The sequence below is a fragment of the Juglans regia genome, chromosome 16, assembly GCF_001411555.2.
Source record: "Juglans regia cultivar Chandler chromosome 16, Walnut 2.0, whole genome shotgun sequence".
Lineage (NCBI taxonomy): Eukaryota > Viridiplantae > Streptophyta > Magnoliopsida > Fagales > Juglandaceae > Juglans > Juglans regia.
The window spans coordinates 12264109-12290700 of record NC_049916.1 but is presented as its reverse complement, the minus strand read 5'-3'; the positions used below and the strand labels follow the sequence as shown (position 1 = coordinate 12290700).

At 38.4% G+C, this 26592-nt stretch overlaps 1 non-coding gene across 1 annotated transcript; it reads left to right on the top strand.

Moving 5' to 3' along the window:
- The first annotated feature begins 23461 nt into the window (after nt 1-23461).
- Nucleotides 23462-23568, top strand: LOC118344931. Its single transcript, XR_004798660.1, has one exon. It is a non-coding gene; the product is annotated as a small nucleolar RNA R71 (small nucleolar RNA).
- The last annotated feature ends 3024 nt before the right edge of the window (nt 23569-26592 follow it).

Below are 26592 nucleotides of genomic sequence, written 5' to 3'. Positions count from 1 at the left end.
TCTCATTTCAGTTTACAATCTTTTACGCTACGCTTACGTAACATTTCGATAAGTTAGCTTCTAACTTACTTCTAGTATTTTTAAGCATGTATGGTAGTAAGATTGATTGATTGATTATATCCATGTCCATTTATGCTGATGTTAATTGTTTATAACATGCCATGTTGTTCGCATAAAACTATATCTGCAAGTGCACAGAATCATAACTATTTGCAAGTGTTTTAAAGAAAACGGTTATCCAAATTAATTACTATTTGGAAAACCAAAATTTGAAAAATGGTTTATCTAAATTAAACTGAAGAAAAGAATATTAAAATTAAGATTGTAAAAATAATTAGAATAGATCTAGAGTATTTGACTTCAACAAGTAAATCTCACACAATTTATTCTTCCTTTTTATAGAATCCCAATTATCCCAAGTAGATGATACAAATCCCTTAACTATTCAATATTTTCTCTCGAACAATACCAAGAATATCTCTAACTAATAATTTCATATCTCTATGTGAATTTAACTAATTGGAGACTTATTAAGTTTTTTGGATTTTTCTCGAAAATCACACTAGTCGCGGTAAAGCATCTCTACTTTTGCTCAACTAATGGTGTTTAATCTTAGAGCTTTAATCACAAATCACCTCTCGGTCTCATTGCAATCTAAAAAATCGAACAATAGTTAGTTAGAAAATTGTAAGCATTAAGAATAAGGAATAAACACTCAATCATGGAAATATTGAAAATAAAATAACTTGGAATATAAATTATGTGTTCAATGCCAGGCTACATCAAACCTCTAGAAAATAGAATTTGTTTATAATGGAAATGAAAAAAAAAAAAGAATAAAACTATTGTTCTTCTTTGAAGTCGGTTGATGAAACATGCGGCTCTCGCCTTGCCCTCTAGTTTCGCCTTCTCGAAAGAACACTTGAAGAATGAATTCTGGAACTCTACACTCAGACCCAGACTAAAACTAAAACTAAGATTAAGAACCAAGACTCTCTATTCATCCCACAAGATGAGATTAAATAGATGTCAAAACTTGAATTCGGAAACAAAATAAATGCAGCTACAATTTAGCCTAAAAATATGGAAATTTGTTTCTAAAGATAAAGCTTAACATAAAAGGAATTATCCTAAGAATAATGGAATTATCTAAAATGGAAGATTCAGTGATATGCGGCGTGATTTACGGAGTTCTGGAGGATTTGGTGGTCAGCAAATTGATTGCAGAATTCAGAAGGTCCCACCGAGTAGATGCCGTGTGCGCTTTATATAACTGGCATGGAGGTCACAAATGAACAGGTGTGGAGGTCACAAAGATCACACCGCCCTCTCCTCGCCTACCAAGTGGAAAGACTCCCGACCGAGATGAAAGACTCATCTCGCCTTTTCTAGTTATTACCCACGATGTCGTTTAGGTTGGTCTTTTAAGTTGGTCGTTTAGATTAGTTCCCAATCTAACAGCCTAGAGCCATGTTGCCAAATCTTCGCTCCTTCTGATCACAAGTTTCCTTGCCTTCCGAGAGATAAGTCTTCTCACCTTTGGGACAAGGCTCCTCGCCCAAATCTCATCGGCTCTCTTCAGATCTCGTTGCCTCTCATCGGTATGGATCTGTGGGCTCTTCTTTTGTACCAAAATGCTCTCTTTTTTACACTAAATCTTCTCATTCCTTCAAATCCAAGAAAATAAATAAAAATATGTAGAAATAAAATGAAATCAATAGTATTGAAGGGAAAATGACACTCTTCATAAATAAAAGAGTGATAAAAATCACATAAAAATAACACTTATCAAATACCCCAAACTTAAGCTTTGCTCTCCCTCGAGCAAAGAAGAAAGAAAGACAATTAAAACAAGCATTGGTTTGATTCATAAAATGTATTTCCTCAAAGATTGTCTAAAGTCTATAATTTAAATGAATCATTCAAGATTAATAAAGTCTAAAAGTTAATTCAAAACTCAATTTCACCGCATTATCCATCCCACATTCATGTATACCCATCATTCTCACTTCATCATTGGCTCTCCGGATAGTTTTATGCAAACAAGTAAATAAATAATGGATCTCTAAAAACTCCATAGGCTTACTTTTCAAATTACTCTCCACTAATGTAGAACATAAACTGTCACCAGGGATCAATAGGTCTTTATTAAACTTGTAATGTAATGCTAGGGTGAGGGCTACAAAGAAAATGTAGGATTCAAATAAAGAAAGAGAACTTAAGTTTGAACATCAACATAATAAGTAGAGCATTCCCACTTCTAATACAAACATCTCTTTTCAATCATTGTAAATCTCTCAACATACCTCTCTTTACGGCACTTTCAAATATCTCTCTCTTTACCCTCTATTCGGCAAATCATATATATTTTTTTTAAATATTCCATACCTTTTCGACTGCCTTTGTGGATGACTCTCGTCGGCCTTTTCTTGTTGGCCACAGAGTAGACGAGTTTACTTTTCACACCCCCAAACTTATGATTTTGATAATATCACTATAATTACTTTACTTGTAGACCTTCTACCTCTCTTGCCGTTCATGCTGTTGTGAGTCTATGACTTTGTGTAAACTTAGTTCTCTTGAAAGGTAAGTATATCAGTGTTTAAGCTCAAATACAATAGAGAATGTGAGGTTTACAAGAAACAAAAATATAAGGCCAAAATATATTTCAATAAAGCTCAAAGGGACAACTAGAGATAAAGATAATAAACAGGTAAGCTTGAAAGGTTCAATCGGTCCAAAGAATGCCTTAATCATTTCTCCAGTAATATTCTATCTAGGATCTCCCCTCGAGTGTAATCAAACAAGTTCTAGACTAAGTTGAGACCATATAAATTCACAAAATTCACATAAAATTTCTCTAGGTACTCAAAACAATTAATGATCATAAGAAGTGATATGAACCCGCGGGAATGAAATCCCTTGAACCCACAGTCAATTTGAAAACTTCCCAAGAAAGCCAAAATCAAGTCAAGGATGGAGAATCTAGACCCGATGAGAACTCGTTTCAAGAACCTAGATTATATTAAAATCTAGACCCGTTGAAGAACCCGTCTCAAGAACCCAGATTACAAAGGAAGAACGCCACAAAGGTTGTGATTTACCTTTGATAAGTTCAAAAGTTCAATTAAGAACAAGAGGAGTAAAACTCAACTCACAATGAATAAATTCATCAAATTTCATAAACTTCATAATCTGATTAAAATGAGGCTACATAGAGTATTTAAAGGAAAACCTAATGAAACCCTAGCCAAAATAAACCCCCATCTTCCAAAAGTACCCCTGGATGAACAGTGCCGCGGCTACAGTGCCGAGCTACAGTAACTCGGCTACAGTAACCCTAACCCTAGTTCAATAAAATAATAACTTTCCCAACATGCCCTTGCATAAGCTCCCTTAAGTGCTTCCCATAATAAACTCAATTATTCTAAACAAATAAAATAAGTACTTTAAATGAATTAAATAAGTTGAAACCCTTCAAGAGCCCAAAGCCTTTAAGTCTTGTTGTTGCCATCTTCCATAGCTGATCAAATGAATCAAAATTGGATCTTCATCCTTCAAGCCTCATCTTGAATGTTGAGCTCTTGCTAAACTCGTCCCAAGTGGATTGCATCAATCCTTGTTTTGTCTCCGTGATCTTTAAGACTAGGCCCATCATGGTTCCCATCATTCCCCCTCTCCTCAAAAGGATTCGACCTCGAATCTCCACCTTGGTTCCCATCAATCCCCCTCTCCTCAAAAGGATTCAACCTTGAATCTCCACCTGGATCAAAGGGAAAAACGTTAGTAATATTATCATTAATTTCATATGCAATATCATTAATTTGTTCAAGAATTTGAAAAGATCCATCCAAGCTACTCATGTCGTCAACAGGTAAAGGTATTAAATCAAAAGGAGTAAATGGATTAAGGCTATAAACAATTGCGAAAGGAAAATATAAAGTGATAGTATGCATGGTCCTATTATATGCAAACTCTATAAATCTATCCACAACCATATAAATAGAATCTCTACTTATTTCTTTCCTTGGCAGCCCCAAAACAGAGTCCATATATGCAAACTCATTGAAACGCAAACGATACTCCTGTAAACGTTCATGCAACAAGTCAATGTATGGCAAATGATACTCCGACAAACGTTCATGCAACATGTTAATGAATGACAAATAATACTTCCACAAACGTTCATGTAACACGTCAATGAAAGGCAAATGATACTCCCACAAACATTCATGTAACACATCGATGAATGACAATTGATACTTCCACAAACGTTCATGCAACACGCCATTGAAAGGCAAATGATATTCCCACAAATGTTCATGCAACACGTCATTGAAAGGCAAATGATATTCCCACAAATGTTCATGCAACACAACAAAAGTCTTCCTTACACCAAAGTTACCCAACAAACCAGCATGTCTATCACACACAAACAACTTATGCATAAAACTAGTAGGTACACAAAATCTAATATTTCTAAACAAGTACCAATCTAGTTTATAGAACTTACCAAAAGATGCTTTCTCACATGTCCCATACACACTAGCAAAGTCATCATCATTAGCATGCAATCCCTTATCATATTCAAATCTCAACAATTTTGCATCAAAAATGAAGACAAGGACATACCTTCTTGCTAAAGTATCAACCACAAAATTTTTCATACCTTGTATGTATTTGAATACATGAGGAAAAGTCTAAACACAATCCTCCCGCTTAGCATGCATTCTAGTCAACAACTTACCTTGTCCCTTTAAATGTGTCAATGACTCATGTTTTTCCAAGAAAGGTCGGTTAGGAATTGTCGCACTTGGCACAAAATCAATGTAGTGCTCTATCTCCCTATTAGGTGGCAATCCACTAAATACACCACTTGGAAACACGACCTCATATCCCTGCAACAAAGAGACAACAATACTAGGCAAACATACGTCAAGTACGTTAGGATTAAGACTCGCCTTAGCATAAAAACTCGCTTTTCTCTTTGTTTTTCTCTCACTTTCTTCACTCTCTTTTCTTTCCACTCTCTTTTTCTTTTTCACTCTCTTTTTCCCTTTCACACTCTTTTTTATTTTCACTCTCTTTTTTTCTGTCACTCTCTTTTTCTTCATCTTTTTTTGTACTCTCGACCTCATAATTATTTTTCAACTCATTCTCTCTTTTGCTTGAGGTCTTAGTCTCACCCTCTTCTTTTTTCTCTCTCATTTTTCTCTCTTTCTCCATTTCGGTTTCACTATTTCTTTTCTTCTCAATCTCACATTCACTCTTGCTTTTCAGCTCAATCTCACTTTCACTTTCACTTTCACTTTCACTCTCATCTTCACTCTTGCTTTTCAGCACAATCTCACTTTCACTGTCACCTTCACTCTTACTATTAAGCTCATTCTCACTTTTTCTTGAGGTTTCAGCCTCACCCAAATCTTTTCCCTTTGGTGGTTCGGTCTTCTCCTTTGCTACAACTTGATCATTTTTGTCCCACTTTGGTTTCCAAGAAGTACTAGAAACCGAAGTATACCTTGATGTACCCTTTCCTTTTAGCCGTCTCTCCACCTTCATAGCCATGTGCACTATGTCCTCTACCTCCTCATAATGTTGCAACTCAACTACATTGGCTATCTCCCTATTCAACCCCCTCAAAAATCTTTTCATTATGGCCTCCCGATCCTCCACTACATTAGCCCGAATCATAGCCACCTCCATCTCCTTATGGTAGTCCTCTACACTCCTAGACCCCTGTATAAGATTTTGTAATTTTTTGTAGAGGTCTCTATAGTAGTGGCTAGGTACAAATCTCCGCCTCATGATAGCTTTCAACTCTCTCCATGTTTCTACAGGCCTCTCAAAATTCCTCCTCCTATTGGATACTAATTGATCCCACCAAATAATCGCATAATCAGTGAACTCAATTACAGCCAACTTCATCTTTTTCTGCTCAGAGTAATTATGACAATCAAACACCAACTCTATTCTTTTCTCCCACTCTAAATAAACTTCAGGGTCAGTTCTACCTTGGAATGATGGTATTTTCATTTTGATGCTTCCAAGGTTCTTATCTACTCTATCTCGACCCCCTGAGTTTGCCCTAAGGCCTCTTCCATGCCTAACTCTTCTATGTCTACCCAATCCAACTTCAGATGTTAGCACTTCCTCATACTCTCTCATTCTCATACCCATTCTTAATATTAGGCTCATGTCCCCTCCTATCTTTCTCTGCTTGCAGATTTCTAACCATTGCTTCTTGATTATCCATGCTATTCCTCACTTCACCTAACACCAAGTTCAACCGCTCAAACTCATGTTGCATGGTATGCAACACAAAGGATGAGTTATCTACTCGCCCCCTTGGTGATGAGCTACTCCGATGAGACATTACAAGGTGCTGCAAAGAAGAATGTTAGTGGTAAAAAAGAAAACCTCACACACTCCCTTACGTGTTTCAACTCGAATAATGACACTCTACTCGTGTTTCACTCTTAATGGCTTTTTCCCGATAATAGTCTCACACTCTCTTGCCTTTTACCTCAATAGTTTTTCCACTCAAGTTCTTTCAGAACTAAATGAACTCAATCAAGACAAGGCAACCTTGTTTTATCCCAACTAGTAATTAGATTCAGGAAACAAGAACAAGAGAAACATGAACGAATAAAAATGACACGAGAATCAATGAAGTTATACGAATGAAAGAGTAGCAATAAGATAAGATACCAACTTGAGTGATGTATGCAGCAGCCCCTTTGATGATAAGGTTCAATCAACAAATTTCTTTCTTTCTCATTGTTGTAACTATGTAGCAACTTTGAATATGCTACCTTCTCTTCTCTTCAACTTCTTTTTTTTTTTTGGAATTTTCTTTTCTTTTCTTTTCTTTTCCTTTCTTTTCTTTTCTTTTCCTTTCTTTTCTTTTCTCTAATTCATCCACAAACAGCAATATTCAATTGTGAAAACCAACCAATTGAATTCAAACACACAAGCATGGACAATGAAGTAGAAGAGAATCAATGGAACGACACTCCAAGCAATTGACAAACTTAGAGATGCAGGAAACCCTAGAATTTTGAAACCCTAGGTGATGCAAATTTCAGCCAAACCCAAAACCTTAAGAATTTTGGCAGCCTACTTTTTGTTTCTATTTTTTTTTTTTTTAGCAACCCTAGAACAATGAAGCCCTAGAATTAAATTCAAGGATGCTAGAATTAAAAGATAGAATCAGACCTGATTGGAAACCTTGCTCTGAATACCAAATGATATGAACCCGCGGGAAAGGAATCCCTTGAACCCACAATCAATTTGAAAACTTCCCAAGAAAGCCAAAATCAAGTCAAGGATGGAGAACCTAGACCCGATGAGAACTCGTTTCAAGAACCTAGATTATATTAAAATCTAGACCCGTTGAAGAACCCGTCTCAAGAACCCAGATTACAAAGGAGGAACGCCACAAAGGTTGTGATTTACCTTTGATAAGTTCAAAAGTTCAATTAAGAACAAGAGGAGTAAAACTCAACTCACAATGAATAAATTCATCAAATTTCATAAACTTCATAAACTGATTAAAATGAGGCTACATAGAGTATTTAAAGCAAAACCTAATGAAACCCTAGCCAAAATAAACCCCCATCTTCCAAAAGTACCCCTGGATGAACAGTGCCGCGGCTACAGTGCCGAGCTACAGTAACTCGGCTAAGTAACCCTAACTCTAGTTCAATAAAATAATAACTTTCCCAACATGCCCTTGCATAAGCTCCCTTAAGTGCTTCCCATAATAAACTCAATTATTCTAAACAAATAAAATAAGTACTTTAAATGAATTAAATAAGTTGAAACCCTTCAAGAGCCCAAAGCCTTTAAGTCTTGTTGTTGCCATCTTCCATAGCTGATCAAATGAATCAAAATTGGATCTTCATCCTTCAAGCCTCATCTTGAATGTTGAGCTCTTGCTAAACTCGTCCCAAGTGGATTGCATCAATCCTTGCATTGTCTCCGTGATCTTTAAGACTAGGCCCATCATGGTTCCCATCAAGAAGCATTCATTGAACATAGAAAATATCAAATCAAGTAAGATCAAGTAAATAATTAACAACTAAACTTAAGCAATGAGAATTTTTCCTAAAAATTATAATGAATTTCAATCATATTCTTATCATAAGCTTTTTTTATTCATCAAACCATATTGCTTTTATCATAATTATTATTATTTTTTATTTTTATTTTAAATAAAATAAAATATTTTTTTCCCAAACTTAAATATCACAATCCCCAATGGGAAAAAGGAAGAAAAATTAAAGCAAAGAGAAGGTAAGAGATGCTCCCCTAATTTTTCTAGTCTTCCAATTGAATATTTTCCTTGAAGGTTCAGTCGTGTACTCCTTGGACATCTCATCGCCTCTTCGTTCCTGTAAGATGAAATAAAAAGAATAATATTAAGCAAAAATAAAACTTAATAAATTAAAATTTTAAAAAAACATGGGTTGCCTCCCAAAAGCACTTTATTTAAAGTCTATAGCTATACATTGTCCTCTCATCATTTATTTCTGGCGAGGTGATGGGAACCAAGGTGGGCCTAGTCTTAAAGATATGTTGCATGTTCCAGATGGGCCAAATACAAGTTCAAGGGCTTAAACGATGAAGATTATGCTTTGATTCAATTCATAAGCTATGGAAAGGGCAACAACATAACTTATAGGCTTTGGACACTTGAAGGCTTTCAACTTATTTAATTAATTTCAAGGACCTATTTTATTTGCTTAGAATAATTGGGTTTATACCTATGTAAGGGCATGTTGGGAAAGTTATTATTTTATTCAACTAGGGTTAGGGTTACTGTAGCTGAGTTACTGTAGCTCGGCACTGTAGCCGCGGCACTGTTCATCCAGGGGTACTTTTGGAAGATGGGGGTTTATTTTGGCTAGGGTTTCATTAGGTTTTCCTTTAAATACTCTATGTAGCCTCATTCTAATCAGATTATGAAGTTTATGAAATTTGATGAATTTATTCATTGTGAGTTGAGTTTTACTCCTCTTGTTTTTAATTGAACTTTTGAACTTATCAAAGGTAAATCACAACCTTTGTGGCGTTCCTCCTTTGTAATCTGGGTTCTTGGGACGGGTTCTTCAACGGGTCTAGATTTTAATATAATCTAGGTTCTTGAAACGAGTTCTCATTGGGTCTAGGTTCTCCATCCATAGACTTGATTTTGGCTTTCTTGGGAAGTTTTCAAATTGACTGTGGGTTCAAGGGATTCCTTTCCCGCGGGTTCATATCATTTGGTATCAGAGCCAGGTTTCCAATCAGGTCTGATTCTATCTTTTAATTATAGCATCCTTTAATTTAATTCTAGGGCTTCATTGTGCTAGGATTGCCAAAAAAAAAAAATAGAAACAAAAAGTAGGCTTCCAAAATTCTTAGGATTTTGGGTTTGGCTGAAATTTGCATCACCTAGGGTTTCAAAATTCTAGGGTTTCCTGCATCTCTAAGTTTATCTGTTGCTTGGAGTGTCGTTCCATTGATTCTCTTCTTCTTCATTGTCGTGCTTGAATTCAATTGCTTGATTTTCACAACTGAATATTGCTATTTGTGATTGAATTGGTGAAAAGAAAAGAAAGGAAAAGAAAAGAAAAGAAAAAAGAAAGGAAAAGAAAAGAAAAGAAAAGAAAATTCAAAAAAAAAAAAAAGTAGAAGAATAAGAGGAAGAAGAAGAAGAAAAGAGAAGGTAGCATATTCAAAGTTGCTACATAGTTTCAACAAAGAGAAAGAAAGTTTTTGTTGATTAAGCTTTTATCATCATAGGAGCTGATTACATCTTTCTTGTATAGATTACTCTTTCCCTCGTATAAATTCCTAGAGTCTCGTGCCATTTTTTTTTTCATTCCTTCCGTGTTTCTCTTGTTCTTGTTTCTTGGACCTAATTACTAGTTGGGATAAAACAAGGTTGCTTTGTCTTGATTGAGTCAATTAGTTCTTAAAGAACTTGAGTGGGAAAACTCTTGAGGTAAAAGGCAAAGAGAGTGTGAGACTATTATCGAAAAAAGCCAATTAAGAGTGAAACACGAGTGGAGTGTCATTATTGGAGTGTAAACACGTGAGGGAGTGTGTGAGGTTTACTTTTTTTTTTTTTTTTCTACCACTAACATTCTCTTGTGTAGCGCCTGATAATGTCTCATCGGAGTAGCGCATCACTAAGGGGGAGAGCAGATAACTCATCCTTTGTGTTGCAAGCCCTGCAACAACAGTTTGAGCGGTTGAACTTGGTGTTGGGTGAAGTGAGGGATAGTATGGATAATCAAGAAGCAGTGATTAGAAATTTGCAAGGTGAGAGAGATAGGAGGCGATGTGAGTCTAGAATTGGGAATGGGTATAAGAATGGAGAGTTTGGTGAGGATGAGGAAGGCTTAACATCTGAAGTTGGATTGGGTGGACATAGAGGAGTTAGGCATGGAAGAGGCCTTAGGGCAAACTCAAGGGGTCGAGATAGAGTAGATAAGAACCTTGGGAGCATCAAAATGAAAATACCATCATTTCAAGGTAGAACTGACCCTGAAGTTTATTTAGAGTGGGAGAAAAGAATAGAGTTGGTGTTTGATTGTCATAATTACTCTGAGGAGAAGAAGGTGAAGTTGGTTGTAATTGAGTTCACTGATTATGCGACTATTTGGTGGGATCAATTAGTGACCAATAGGAGGAGGAATCTTGAGAGACCTGTTGAAACATGGAGAGAGTTGAAAGCTATCATGAGGCGGAGATTTGTATGTAGCCACTACTATAGAGACCTCTACCAAAAATTAGAAAATCTTATACAGGGGTCTAGGAGTGTAGAGGACTACCATAAGGAGATGGAGATGGCTATTATTCGGGCTAATGTAGTGGAGGATCGGGAGGCCAAAATGACAAGATTTTTGAGGGGGTTGAATAGGGAGATAGCCAATATAGTTCAGTTGCAACATTATGAGGAGGTAGAGGACATGGTGCACATGGCTATGACGGTGGAGAGAAGGCTAAAAGGAAAGGGTATATCAAGGTATACTTCAGTTTCTAGTACTCCTTGGAAACCAAAGTGGGACAAAAATGATCAAGTTGTAGCAAAGGGGAAGAGCGAACCATCAAAGGGAAAAGATTTGGGTGAGGCTGAAACCTCAAGAAAAAGAGAGAATGAGTTGAAAAACAATTGTGAGGCCAAGAGTTCAAAAAAAGAGGAGAGTGAAAGAAAAACAGAGAGTGAAAAGAACAAAGAGAGTGAGAGGAAAAAAGAGAATGAGGCCGAAACATCAAAAGAAAGAGAGAGAGAAAAAGAAAATAGAGAGGTGGTTGAGAGTCAAGAAAAAAGAGTGGAGACACAAGAGGAAAAAGAAAGAGAGATTGTAGAGAGAAATAAAAAGACAAAAGTAAGTTTTTATGCTAAGGCCAGCTTTTATGCTAACGAATTTAACAACTATTTGCCTAGTGTTGTTGTTTCTTTGTTGCAGGGATATGAGGTCGTGATTCCTAGAGGTGTGTTTAGGGGATTGTCACCTATTAGGGAGATAGAGCACTACGTTGATCTTGTGCCAGGAGCGACAATTCCTAACCGACCTTTATTTGAAGAACATCAGTTCCTGGCACACTTAAAGGGACAAGGTAAGTTGTTGAGTAAAATGCATGCTAAGTGGGAGGACTGTATTGAGACTTTTCCTCATGTATTCAAATACACACAAGGTATGGAAAATTTTGTGATTGATGCTTTAGCAGGAAAGTATGTTCTTGTTTTCATTTTAGATGCAAGATTGTTGGGACTTGAATATGATATAGAATTGCATGCTAATGATGATGACTTTGCTAGTGTGTATGGAACAAGTGAGAAAGCATCGTTCGGTAAGTTCGATAAACTAGATTGGTACTTGTTTAGAGGGAATAGATTTTGTGTGCCTTCTAGTTTTTTGCGTAAGTTGCTTGGGTGTGATAGACATGCTGGTTTGTTGGGTGACCTTGGTGCAAGGAAAGATTTAGGTTTGTTTCTTGAACGTTTGTGGGAGTATCATTTGCCATTCATTGAATTGTTACATGGACGTTTCCGGGAGTATCATTTGCCATTCATTGAGTTTACATATTGGAGTGGTCATTTTAGTTCCAGGAAGACTTTAGATGTGCTTCATGAACATTTGTGGGAGTATTGTTTACCATTCATTGAGTTTACATATAATTGGAGTGTTCATGCTACTACTAAATTTTCACCATTTGACATTGTTTATAGACTTGATCGATTTACTCCTTTAGATTTAACACCTTTACCTGTTGATGACAGGAGTAGCTTGGATGGTCTTTTCCAAACTCCTGAACAAATTAATGAAAATGCATGTCTAATGGATCTTTCAGGTAACTATCTTGTTTTTACTATTTTCAATGTTACTAACCATTTTCCCTTTGATCCAGGTGGAGATTTGAGGTCGAATCCTTTTGAGGAGAGGGGGAATGATGGGAACCAAGGTGGGCCTAGTCTTAAAGATATGTTGCACGTTCCAGATGGGCCAAATACAAGTTCAAGGGCTTAAACGATGAAGATTATGCTTTGATTCAATTCATAAGCTATGGAAAGGGCAACAACATAACTTATAGGCTTTGGACACTTGAAGGCTTTCAACTTATTTAATTAATTTCAAGGACCTATTTTATTTGCTTAGAATAATTGGGTTTATAACTATGTAAGGGCATGTTGGGAAAGTTATTATTTTATTGAATTAGGGTTAGGGTTACTGTAGCCGAGTTACTGTAGCTCGGCACTGTAGCCGCGGCACTGTTCATCCAGGGGTACTTTTGGAAGATGGGGGTTTATTTTGGCTAGGGTTTCATTAGGTTTTCCTTTAAATACTCTATGTAGCCTCATTTTAATCAGATTATGAAGTTTATGAAATTTGATGAATTTATTCATTGTGAGTTGAGTTTTACTCCTCTTGTTCTTAATTGAACTTTTGAACTTATCAAAGGTAAATCACAACCTTTGTGGCGTTCCTCCTTTGTAATCTGGGTTCTTGAGACGGGTTCTTCAACGGGTCTAGATTTTAATATAATCTAGGTTCTTGAAACGAGTTCTCATTGGGTCTAGGTTCTCCATCCATAGACTTGATTTTGGCTTTCTTGGGAAGTTTTCAAATTGACTGTGGGTTCAAGGGATTTCATTCCCGCGGGTTCATATCACGAGGTCAATGGAACACTTTCCGAGTTAAAAGCTCCATCCATATAGGGTTTTAATCTCTATCCATTTACTTTAAATGTGCTTGTTGTCTCTTGATGGACTTCAACCGCCCCATAGGGAAAGACACGGGTCACCACAAACGGTCCCAATCGCCGAGAGCGCAAGTTTCCTGGGAAGAGTCGAAATCTTGAGTTAAATAATAGAACTTTATGCCCGACTTCGAATTCCCTTCTCATAATATGTTTATCATGCCATCTTTTCGTTTTATCTTTGTAAATTAGAGCATTCTCATAAGCATCATTGCGGAACTCATCCATCTCGTTGATCTGCAGTATTCTCTTCTCTCCAGCCACTTGTAAATCGAAGTTCAGTGTTCATGTCGCCGAATAGGCTCTGGGTTCTAGCTCCTTGGGTAGATGGCAAGCTTTTCCATAAATGAGCCGATAAGGTGACATCTCGATCGGTGTTTTGAATGATGTTCGATAGGCCCATAGCACATCATCTAACCTTTTTGCCCAGTCTATCTGAGAGACACTCACGGTCTTCTCCAGTATGTGCTTCAACTCCCGATTAGACACCTCGACCTGGCTGCTTGTTTGAGGATGGTATGGTGTTGCCACATGATGGGTAACGCCATATTTAGTCAGTAGCGCTTCAAAGTGGCAATTGTAAAAATGCTCTCTGCCATCACTGATTATGGCCCTCGACATGCCAAATCGGGAAAAAATGTTCTTCGGCAGGAAATTCACTACAACCCTTGCATCATTGGTTGGCAAGGCAACCGCTTCCATCCTTTTGGAGACATAATCTACAACAACCAAAATAAATTTGTTAGAATATGAGGATGGAAAATGACCCATGAAATCTATACCCCAAACATTAAATAATTCAATCACTAAAATATTGTTTAAAGGCATCCCATGTTTCCTAGAAATGTTGCCAACCCTTTGACAATGATTACATAAATTAACAAAATTAAAATAGTCTTTGAAAATAGTCGGCCAATAAAAGTCGCATTGTAAAACTTTCGCTACTGTTTTTGCTCCACCAAAGTGGACACCTGCTTCCAATGAGTGGCAATGTCTGAGTATGCTCTCCATCTCTTCCTCGGGCACACATCTCCTGATTATCTGGTCTGTGCAGTGCTGGTATAGAAAAGGTTCCTCCCAAAAACAATATTTCAAGTCAGAGAAGAATTTCTTCTTTTGTTGATATGTCATCTCGACAGGTAGAATTCTAGACACCAAATAATTTACCATGTCAGCATATCATGGAACAACTTGTATAGCCATTAATTGCTCGTCTGGGAATGTCTCATTAATTGGAAAATTCTCCTCGCTAGCTGTCTCTTTAAGCTCAAGGCGAGATAAGTGGTCGCCACTACATTCTTGGTACCTTTCTTATCTCTTATTTCCAAACCGAACTCTTGTAGTAGCAAAATCCATCTTAACAGTCTTGGTTTGGCATCCCTCTTCGACATCAAGTATTTAAGAGTTGAGTGATCGGTGTAGACGACCACCTTCAAACCTATCAAATAAGAACGAAATTTGTCAAAGGTAAACACAACTGCTAACAATTCTTTTTCAGTAGTAGCATAATTAAGTTTAGCTTATGTTAAGGTCCGACTTGCATATAAATAACATGAAAACTTTTATCTTCTCTCTGTCCCAAAACAGCCCCTATAGCATAATCGCTAGCATCACACATTAATTCAAAAGGTAAATTCCAATCCGGTGATACAATGATAGGTGCTGAAATTAATTTTTTCTTAAATGTTTCAAAAACATGCAAGCATTCATCAGAAAATTCAAACCAAGTATCTTTAATCAATAGAGTGTAGAGGTTTAGTAATTTGGGAAAAATCCTTGATAAACCGATGATAGAACCGGACATGACCCAAGAACCTCCTCACGGCCTTCACATTGGTTGGTGATGGGAGTTTGTCAATAAATTCTATCTTTGCTAGGTCGACCTCATTTCCCATGAAATGCGGTGGCCGAGCACTATTCCCTTCCTGACCATGAAGTGGCATTTTTTCCAATTTAAAACAAGATTTGTTTCATTGTATCTCTGTAAAATCAAAGATAAATTAGATAAGCAGTTATCAAAAGAGTGATAAAAAACTGAGAAGTCATCCATGACGACTTCCAAAACTTTTTACACCATGTCTGAGAAGATGGACATCATGCATATTTGAAAAGTGGATGGCGCATTGCAAAGATCAAAAGGCATGTGCCTATATGCAAAAGTGTCGTAAGGACAGGTGAAAGTGGTCTTTTCTTGATCCTCAGGTGTAATGTCTATTTGATTGTAACGGAATATCCATCTAGAAAACAATAGTAGGCGTGGCCAACAAGTCTTTCTTGCATTTGATCAATAAACGGTAAGGAAAAATGGTCTTTTCGAGTTGCATCATTCAGCCTTTGATAGTCTATGCATACTCGCCATCCCATGACCGTCCTCCTCGGTATGAGTTTATTGTTGTCATTTTTTATCGCGGTTATCCCTATTTTCTTTAGGACGACTTGCACTGAACTTACCCATGCACTATCTGAGATTGAATAAATGATCCCTGCATCTAAAAGCTTCAATACATTTTTATGCATTATTTCTTGCATCGATGGGTTCAATCTCCTCTTAGGTTGGATGATTGGTTTAAAATTATCCTTCATTAATATCTTGTGCATGCAAATTGAAGGACTAATTCCTTTGATGTCTAAGATGGTCCAACCCAAGGCCATTTTGTGTTCCCGCAAGACTCTCAGCAACTTCTCTTCCTCTACATCACTCAAAGAACTGTTAATAATGATTGGAAAAATAGAGTCCTGGCCTAAGAAGGCATACCTTAAATTTGATGGAAGCGATTTGAGTTCAAGCTTGAGTAGTTCCTTACTTGGCGACCTCGATTGAGATGAGTTTAGCTCTTCCACTTTCAGTTTTATTGAAGGAGAAAGGGAAGGTGTAGCTTCCAAATATCTCTCACACTCCTTAACCTTTTCATCTTCAGATTCAATAGATGTAGAGTGAGTAAGACATACCTCGAGTGGTACCTTTGAAAATTCAGCTCCATACGTCTCGTCGGCCTTGACCATGTCTCGGTCTGTTATTTGAAAACAAGAATGTACCTCGGGCGGGAATTCTATAGATTTAAAAATGTCAAACGTGACCTGCTCCTCGCCAACCCTCAAAACGAGTTTTCCTTTCTGGATATTAATTAAAGTTCTCCCCGTCGCCAGGAAAGGTCGGCCTAGTATCAAAGGAATCTCCTCGTCCTCCTCCATATCAAGCACAATGAAGTCAGCCGGGAAGATGAACTTATCAACTTTCACCATTACATCCTCAATGATTCCTCTTGGGTATTTAATAGATTTTTCCTCCAACTGTAGACAGGTAGCGGTCGGTTTTGCTTCTCTAAGGCCTAATTTCTTGAAAATAGAGAGTGGCATTAGATTAATACTTGCCCCTAAGTCGCATAAAGCTTTATCAAAATATGAATATCCTATAGTGCAAGGGATCATGAAACTCCTCCGATCTTTCAACTTAGGCAGCAACTATTTTTGTAAAATTTCACTACTGTCCTCGGTCAACATCACAATCTCATGCTCCTCCAACTTCTGCTTGTTTGCGGAAAATGAATTGGTGGATTATAAATTGAAGGATAATAAGTTTCAAAAATAAACTCCCTGAATTTCTTGGATTTTGCAGCCCCTTTATTTTCTCTAGTCTTCTCAGCTTGCTCGTCAGTCACCTGTCGATCTGCTTCTTTCACCTCGTACTCAGTTTCCTTCTTCTCGGACTCTACATTTTCGGTAGCTTCTGCGTCTCGCTCAGTCATATGTCCGCTCACTCTTCAATGTTATGGCTTTGTGATGGAAGCCTCACTCGCGCTCAAGTGTTTATGGTCATGTTGGATGGATGAATCAAAGGCTACTTCAAGGCAACACCAAGATCCAAATGGGTGGAAGTTGAAAATCAAGACTAACTCGTGCTAGTACTCAATTCTCAAAAATTGGGGTGACAAATCATAAGCTTCACTTTTATTGAAAATAGCATAATAATCAATTACAATGCAAAACTGAAATAAATAGTACTAGGGTTCAGCTAGCCCTCCCCCAATTATCACAATCCCAACAACTTCTAACTTCTAAAATTAAGGAAACAATCCCAACAACTTCTAAAACAAAGGAAACAAATTAACTAAATAACAAATAGATAAACTTCCTAATTTGAAGAAGCACAACTCAGTCATCATCCTCCAAATCACCCAATCCCTTAAAATCAAAGGATTTGCCTCATCCCCTAAATTCAAGGAATTTGCCAACAACTCAGTTAACTTTTAGGTGGCAATCGGTCGGTCCTACGTGGCCTTGCCTTATGTGCCCAAAGTCTCACTCTCCACGCCCAAAGTCTCACCCTCCGTGCCATGCAAGCACCCCAAAGCCACCCTCCTCGCCTCGGCACACTTAGCCCTTCTAGTGGCATTGTGGATAGTCGTTCTTGCATCTCTATCATTCCTCCCCCCTTCAAGACTGACCTTGTCCTCAAGGTCTAGTTCTAGAAATTTCTCCTATAGAACCCGAACACTCTCCCATGTAGCATCTTTGGTTGGAAGCCCCTTCCATTGAACCAAGGCTTTGGTTCTCACTTGGCCTCCCTTCCTCACAAGCCTATGCTCCATGATCTTCTCAGGTTGTAAGCAAGCTGTCTGCACTTCTCCAACACTTGATATGGGCCAAAATACTTAGCCCTCAACTTGCTCAATGTTGTCTTGGATGGTGCCTTGTGCTCCCTCAGTAAGTATTTGAGAAAGACCCAATCTCCCGACTCAAAGGACTCCATGCTTCTTCCCTTGTCAAAGTGCTTCTTCATTTGGTCTTGAGCACGTGCCAAGTTCTTTTTGAGTTCTTTCAAGATCTCATCCCTCTCTCTAAGCTCCATATCCACCAACTCATTAGGTGAACTCCCTACCTTCATAGGTTACAAGCACCGGTGGTGGATTCCCATAGAGCTCCTCAAATGGTGTCATTGATCGGTGGTACGATGTGTTGTACCAAAATTCAGCCCAAGCCAAATGCTCCTCCCACTTCTTCAAGTATTGGTGCACAAAGCACCTAAGGTATTGCTAAAGAGTCCATTTGGCCATTGGTTTAAGGGTGATAGGTTGAACTTCGGGCCAATTCTGTCCCATGCATCTTGAAGTACTCCTTCCAAAAATTGCTCATGAACAAACGGTCCCTATCTGTCACAATGCTTCTCGGCATCCCATGGAGCTTCATTTATCACGTGATCCACATAAAGTTTAGCAATAGTCTTAGCCGTGTATGGATGCACCATTGCAATGAAGTGTGCATACTTAGTCAAGCGGTCTACCACCACAAGAACCCCATCACATCCATTTGAAAGTGGCAACCTCTCCACAAAGTCCATGGTGACATCCTCCTAAATGTGAGTAGGGATCGGTAAGGGTTGCATCAACCCCTTGGGCTTGCTACTCTCACTCTTCACCCCTTGACAAGTGTCACACCTCCTAACATACTCCCTCACATTTCCTTTCATGCCATCCCAATTGAACAAGTTAGCCACCCTTACCTAAGTACGGTACACTCCCGAATGTCCTCCTTCCTTGGTATCATGAAAGTGGCCTAAAATCTTCATTCTAAGATCTCCCATACTCGGCACCACTACTCTCCCCTTATATTTTAGTAGCCCATCATGCATCTCATAGTTTTCTACTCCCTTAGCCTCCACATCTAACTTCTCCATCACCGCTTTACATCTTAGATCATTTTTAATTCCCTCTCTAATCTCATCCCACCCTCCCCATGAAGGACCCGAAAGGGTCTCCAACACCACACCATCTTCCCTCCTAGATAGGGCATCGACTACACTATTCTCCCTACCCGGCCTATACACCATTTGAAATTCTTATCCAAGTAACTTAGAAACCCACCTTTGTTGATCCAGAGTAGTGATTCTTTACTCCAAAAGATGCTTCAAAGGTTGTTGATCCGTGGCTATCAAGAACTTTCACCCCAACAAATAAGGCCTCCATACCCTCATGGCTTCCATGATCGCAAGCATCTCTCGTGCATACACACTCCACCCTTTCTTTTGAACACTAAGGGCCTTGCTAATGAAGGCTAGTCGCCTCCCTTCATGTGTCAATACCGCACCTACCCCCACATTGCTTGCATATGTGTGTAACTCAAATGCCTTCTCAAAATTAGGCATAGCAAGGACGGGTGTAGTTGTCATGGTCTTCTTAAAAGCTTCAAATGCCTTCTCCCATTCTTCACTCCAAACGAAATTATTCTTTTTGACCATGTTGGTGAGTGGTCTTGCAATGGAAGCATAATCCTTGACAAACTTTCTATAGTAACCCGTGAGCCCTAGAAAGCCCCTCAATTAAGGTGATGGTCTTCAGTTTGGGCCAAGCCACCATAGCTTCAACCTTTCTTGAATCCACCTTGACCCCTTCATGTGAGATCAAATGCCCCAAATACTCAATTTCCCCTTGGCCGAATGCACACTTGGACAACTTAATATAGAAAGAGTTGTCAAGTAGCACCCCCAAGATAACCTCCAAGTGCTCCAAATGATCCTCCCATGTCTTCGAAAAAACAAGAATATCATCGAAAAATACCAACACATACCTCCTCAAATACAGCTTAAAGATTTGATTCATGAATGCTTGAAAAGTTGAAGGAGCATTGCATAGACCAAACGGCATCACCAAGTACTCAAAGTGGCCATTGTGAGTTCAAAAAGCCGTCTTGTGAATGTCCCCTTTATGCACCTTTATTTGATGGTATCCAGCCCTTAGATCAAGTTTGGAGAAGAACATCGAACCTCCAAGCTCATCTAACATGTCATCAATGGTCGGAATTGGAAATCTATCCTTGATAGTAGCCTCATTCGAGACTGGGTAGTCGGTGCAAAACCTCCATTTGCCATCCTTCTTCTTCACCAAGAGAACCGAACTTGAGAATAGGCTAGTGCTTGGCCGGATGAGCCCATTAGACAACATCTTATTGACTTGCTTTTTGATATCGGTCTTTTGGTAATAGGCATATCGGTCGGGGTCACATTAACTGGCTTGGTTTCCTCCTTCAATGGAATACGATGGTCAAATCCATTGAGGGTGGAAATGTCTTCAAATCCTCCATCACTCTAGAAAACCAACCCAACCAACCTCTCAAGTCATTAGTTACCTCGGCCCCTAACTCCCTCTCCATGCTCCCATCTTCCACTTCATGCTCCTCACTCAAGCCCCTCGATTGGGAGGCCAATGTGATAGCAAAACATTGCCTCTCGTCTCAAGATCTTCTCCATCTCATTAGGCCCCACGGCCTTACATCCCCCTTTTCCATTCATCCTCATGGTCACCCATTTGCCCCCCATCATAAACTCCATAGTCATTTTTCTATAATCCGAGACTATCTTCCCTAGCTCCTCTAGCCATTGCACACCCAACACAACATTCAACCCCACAATAGACAAAGAATACAAATCTACTACAATCTCAAGGCCTTGTGTTTTCAAACATACATTTTTATATACTTCTCTACACATCAACTTCTCCCTGCTAGCTACCTTGACCTAAAAATTGAGTGACAGAAGTCACAGGCAACCCCAAGCTCTTGGCTACTTTAGAGTTGATGAACTTTAGGGATGAGCCATTATTAACAAGAACTGTGACCTCTATCTTGCCAATGTGAGCTTGTGTTCTCATCGTTCTAGATCCCACAACAGCCGCCAATGCATGGATAGAAATATGAGGATCTCCCTCCATGGCCTCATCTTGTTCTTGCTCTTCTTGCCCTTGCTCTTCCTCCCTTATGTCTTTCTCGCTCTATGAGAAAATTTTGCTTGGCTTTGCATTTGTGGCCCATTGTGAACTCTCATTGCAATTGAAACAAAGACCCTTCTCTCTTTGTCATTGCATCTCTTCCCAAGATAGCCTCTTCACGCCCACGGGTAATGATTTGGTTCCACTTGATGCACCTCCACTAGGACCTCTAGGTGAGAAATCCTTACTAAAAGTTTTGTTTGTACCAAACTTGGAAACTATTGGGGGTGGTTTCCTCACCTCCAAGCGTCTATTCTCCCTCAAATCTTGGAGTTGATCTTCTTTAATCTGTGCAACCTCCAAGGCTTGAATCAAGGTCTTCGGCTTCTTAAGCTTTACTTCCGCCGCCAACTCACTCTTCAAGCCTCCCACGAAAGTTCAAATGTGAGCCTTCTTCGACCACCCATGTACCCTTGTAGACAAGTATTCAAACTCCTTTTGATAATCCCTTAAAGATCCGGTTTGCTTGATCTTTGAGAGAGTCTCATGGTAGTCCATATACTCGGTTGGCCCGAACCTCCCTAAGAGCTCCTTGACAAATTTCTACCATTTCAACTCCCTCCTTTTAGCTCTATAGGTCTTCCTCATCCATTGCCACCATTGGTTAGCCTCCCCCTCAAGAAAGTAGGAGACATAGGACACTTTAGCATGACCCTCCATGTGATTGTGCTCGAAGTATTGCTCGGCTCTACTAACCCAAATGCACCATTGAATTTGGGAAAGTTCATTTTTGGTTTGAGAACTTCCCCCTACGTGCGCCTCTTCTCTCACCTCGGTTCCCTTCCTCCCTTTCACTTTCCTCGATTGATTCCTCGTTGTTGCTTGAGGAAACTTGATTAGATAAATCCGAATCCTCCACCCTCTCATGGTGTTGACTCCTTCTAGACCCACGGAGCCCTCGAGACTATGATGCCTCTTAGTTCTTCTTCTATGGCACCTTCCATCTCCATTCCTCCTTTGATCCACCAATTGGTAGAGCACCTCCTCTAACCTTCCAAGCCGGTCATTGGTGGCGTGTGTTGGGCCTCCAAAGTGGTTTCAAGCTTCTCAATCCACTCCCTATGTGTTGGTTGTCGATCAGCCATGATTCTCCTCCTTGGCTTCCTCTCCATGGGTTGGACGCCTCCCAATGAAAGCACGAATGATGGAAGCCTCACTCACGCTCAAGTGTTTATGCTCGTGTTGGATGGATGAATCAAGGGCTACCTCAAGGCAACACCAAGATCTGAATGGTTGGAAGATGAAAATCAAGACTAACTCGGGCTAGCACTCAATTCTCGAAAATTGGGGTGACAAAGCAAAAGCTTCACTTTTATTGAAAATAGCATAAAATCAATTACAATGCAAAATCGAAATAAATAGTACTAGGGTTCAGCTAGCCCTCCCCCAATTGTCACAATCCCAAAACAATTCAAACTTCTAAAATTAAGGAAACAATCCCAACAACTCCTAAAATAAAGGAAACAAATTAACTAAATAACAAATAGACCAACTTCCTAATTTGAAGAAGCACAACTTGGTCATCATCCTCCAAATCGCCCAATCCCCTAAAATCAATGGATTTGCCAACAACTCGGTCAACTTCTAGGTGGCAATCGGTTGGTCCTACGTGGCCTTGCCTTGTGTGCCCAAAGTCTCACCCTCCATGCCATGCAAGCACGCCAAAGCCACCCTCCTTGCCTCGGCACGCTTAGCCCTCCTAGTGGCATGGCAGATAGCCCTTCTTGCATTTCCATCACTTTGATATGTTCCTTCAGATTGATCACAGTGTTGCTCGGTAAAGTCCTTGCTGTCCTCTCGGTAAGCATGTTTGAGAGCTGACCGATTTGTGCCTCAAGATCGCGGATTAAAGCTGAGTTGTTTTGGATCACCAAATCAGCCTTTTGCATTACCATATCAGTCTTTTGCATGTATTGCATAAACATATCCTCAAGTGTTGGCTTCTTCTCTTGCTATGGAAACTGTTGAGGTGGTCTACTTGGTTATTGCTCCATGAAAAATTAGAGTGATTTCTCCCTCTGAGATTGAACGTGTTTGAATAAGGCTTATTTTGATGTTGGAAATTGGACACGTAATGGGCTTGTTCATGACTCTGTTGGATAAAAGGATTCCCCACTTGGCAATCTACACTTGAATGATTTCTTGCACAATGATCACAAACAACATTAGTTTGAATAGCATTAACGTTCATTTTACCTATTTGTTTGGATAGATTTGCCAACTAAGTCGCAATTGCGGACATAGAATCATGCTCAACAACATTGGCCGCCTTCTTTGGTATTGCCCTCTCTGCGGCCAATTTATAGCTGTTAGATGACAACTCTTCCAGAAGTTCATATGCCGCTTTAGGGATCTTACTCATTAATGCTCCTCCTGCGGCTGCATCAACCATAGATCGATTTGTGGATCCCAAACCATTGTAAAACGTTTGTACTTGGAGCCAGGTTGGGAGGTCATGATGTGGACACTTGCGCAATTCATCCTTGTATCTCTCCCATGCCTCATATAATGATTCACCATCAAATTGGGTGAAGGTAGTGATATTATTCCTTAACTACGCTATCTTGGCCGGAGGGAAATATTTCTCTAAAACATTTTGTGCCAACTGCTCCCAGGTGGTGGTGATGCCAAGCGGCAAAGAACTCAACCAAGCTTTGCTTTTTCCCAGAGTGAAAAAGGAAAAAGTCTCAATCGAATTGCATTATCTGTCACTCTGTTGTGTTTAAAAGTATCACAAATTTCTTGAAAATTTGCAATATGGACGTTATGATCCTCTTGTGACAGTCCTCCAAACTGGACGGTTTGTTGGATCATTTGAATGATGATCGGCTTGATCTCGAAGTTATTCGCTTGTATAGCTGGCAGCCTTATACTAGACGTTACCCCATTGACCGAGGGCATCAAATAGTCTTTTAACACCTTGTGCTCCTAGTCGGCCATATTAACTATGGAGGCGGGGAGCTCTTTCTTTTTCTCTTTATTGATCCGACGTAAGGTTCGTTCAATCTCGGGATCGAAAAGTGTATGCTCTAATGATTTTGATCGATGCATGCACTTCTAATTCTTGAAAAGAAAAAAAAAATCAAACTGAGATCTAATTTAGACAAATAAAATAAAATCCAAAGTAGTAAAAATCTGGCTGGTATCAATATCAATAACAAATAACTATTCCCCGACAACGGCGCCAAAAACTTATTCACATAAAAATATATCTGCAAGTGCATAGAATCGTAACAAGTAGTAAAGTGTTTTAAAGAAAACGGTTATCGAACCCACAAGGAAAAATTATGTTATTGAGTATTGAAATTGACTAAATTAATTACTATTTGGAAAACCGAAATTTGAAGAATGGTTTATCTAAATTAAACTAAAAAAAAATAACATTAAAATTAAGATTTTAAAAATAATAAGAATACATCTAGAGTATTTGATTTCACCTTGCAAATCTCACACAATTTATTCTTCCTTTTTATAGAATCTCAATTATCCCAAGTTGATGATAAAAATCTCTTAACTATTCAATATTTTCTCTCGAACAATACCAAAAATATCTCCAACTAATAACTCCATATCTCTATATGAATTTAACTAATTAGAGACTCATTAAGTTCTTTGGATTTTTCTTGAAAATCATACTAGTCGCGGTAAAGCATCTATGCTTTCGCTCAACTAATGGTGTTTAATCCTAGAGTTTTAATCACAAGTCACCTCTCGGTCTCATTGCAATCCAAAAGATCGAACAATAGTTAGTTAGAAAGTTGCAAGCATTAAGAACAATGAATAAACACTCAATCATGGAAATATTGAAAATAAAATAACTTTGAATGTAAATTGTGTGTTTCATGCTAGTCTACATCAAAGCTCTAGAAAATAGAATTAGTACATAATGGAATTGAAAAGAAAAAAGAATAAAACTGGTGTTTTTCGTTGAAGTCAGTTGATGAAACATGTGACTCTTGCCTCTGCTCTCTAGTATCGCCTTCTCGAAAGAACACTTAAAGATTAAATTCTGGAACTCTAAACTCAGACTTAGACTAAAACTAAAACTAAGATTAAGAACCAAGACTATCTATTCATCCCACAAGGCAGGATTCAATAGATGTCAAAGCTCAAATCCAGAAAGAAAATAAATGCAGCTACAATTTACCCTAAAAATCGGGAAATTAGTTTCTAAAGATAAATGTTAACATAAAAGGAATTATCCCAAGAATAATGGAATTATCTAAAATGAAAGATTTAGTGAATGAGATGGAAACACAAACATGCTCGGGATCCACATCTTTCCCGACGTAATAGCGTTATGTACTATTTTTGAAAAAGAGTGGACTCCAGTATTAAAAATTAATTTTTTATATGAGTTTCATATTTATTCACTTTTTTTAAAATGAATGCACAACGCTTGCGTACTCTATGAATGCAAATATCATTTCTTCAAAAAAGAACAATCCCTTTTTTCTCTCCGTAATTAAAAATTTTAAAAAAATTGATAAATTAAAGCCAATCCAAATTGAATCCTCTCCCTCAAAACAACAATTATTATTTATTCCCACCTACCTTCACAAATTCGGCCGCACCACATCTTCTTGCAAAGTGTCCAAACCCCACTAATGAAACCAAGGTAGAAAGGTACAAGGAGGTGCTTATGGGGGAAACTTGAACTTTAATTGATACAAACGAATCACTACAACATAATTGCTTTTCAGTGACCGTTGAAAAATTGTGACAGTCTCTAAACCGTCACTAAAAGGCATTTTCTATGACAGTTTCTGGAAACCGTCACTAAAAACAGATGAGATTTTTTTTACATTCCAACGTATGGAAAATTTACTTTCGAACGTCATATATACGTTCGAATGTTGTGGCTATTTACATGCGAACATGAAATGTTTTGGCATAACCGTTCGAACGTTATTAATTAACGTTCGAACATGAAATGTTTGCGCCAACGTTCGAACGTTAATTAATAACGTTCAAACGTTCATTGTAAATTTCAATTAAATATGACTTTAATTTAAAAATTATGTGATTTTTATTGTGCATAATTTGTGAACAAGTCTAAAAAATTGACTTGTATATATTTATATATACACAATTTGTAATATATAAATATATATCTATGTTTATATATATTTGAAATGCAGTGATTTAGTATTAAAGTTGGAAAATATAACATTAAAGAAGATTAAGATTTGAAATTAAAAAACGATAGAAATATTCAATAATATTTTTTTTTACAAATATTAAAAATTAAATACAAAATATAATAGAATGTAGTAAACAACAGTCAGATGATAATGTTGTCCATGAAAGTCGAACTCCGTACCTCCTCAGTCAAGGTATCAACATTGTCGTTGATGATAGTTACACGATGGGTGAGCTTGGCAACAGACGCTGATCTAGCCTTGAGCGATCGATCGATCTTATGATCGATATGTGCAGTCAGCTGTGAGATGACTGCATCGACCCAAGCAGGCCGCGCATCTTCTACAGATGTACTCGGTGTATGCTGACTACTACTCCCCACATGACCTGGCTTAGGCTGCGTCGGAGGAACTAAATCCTCTACAGGGGTGGCTGACGT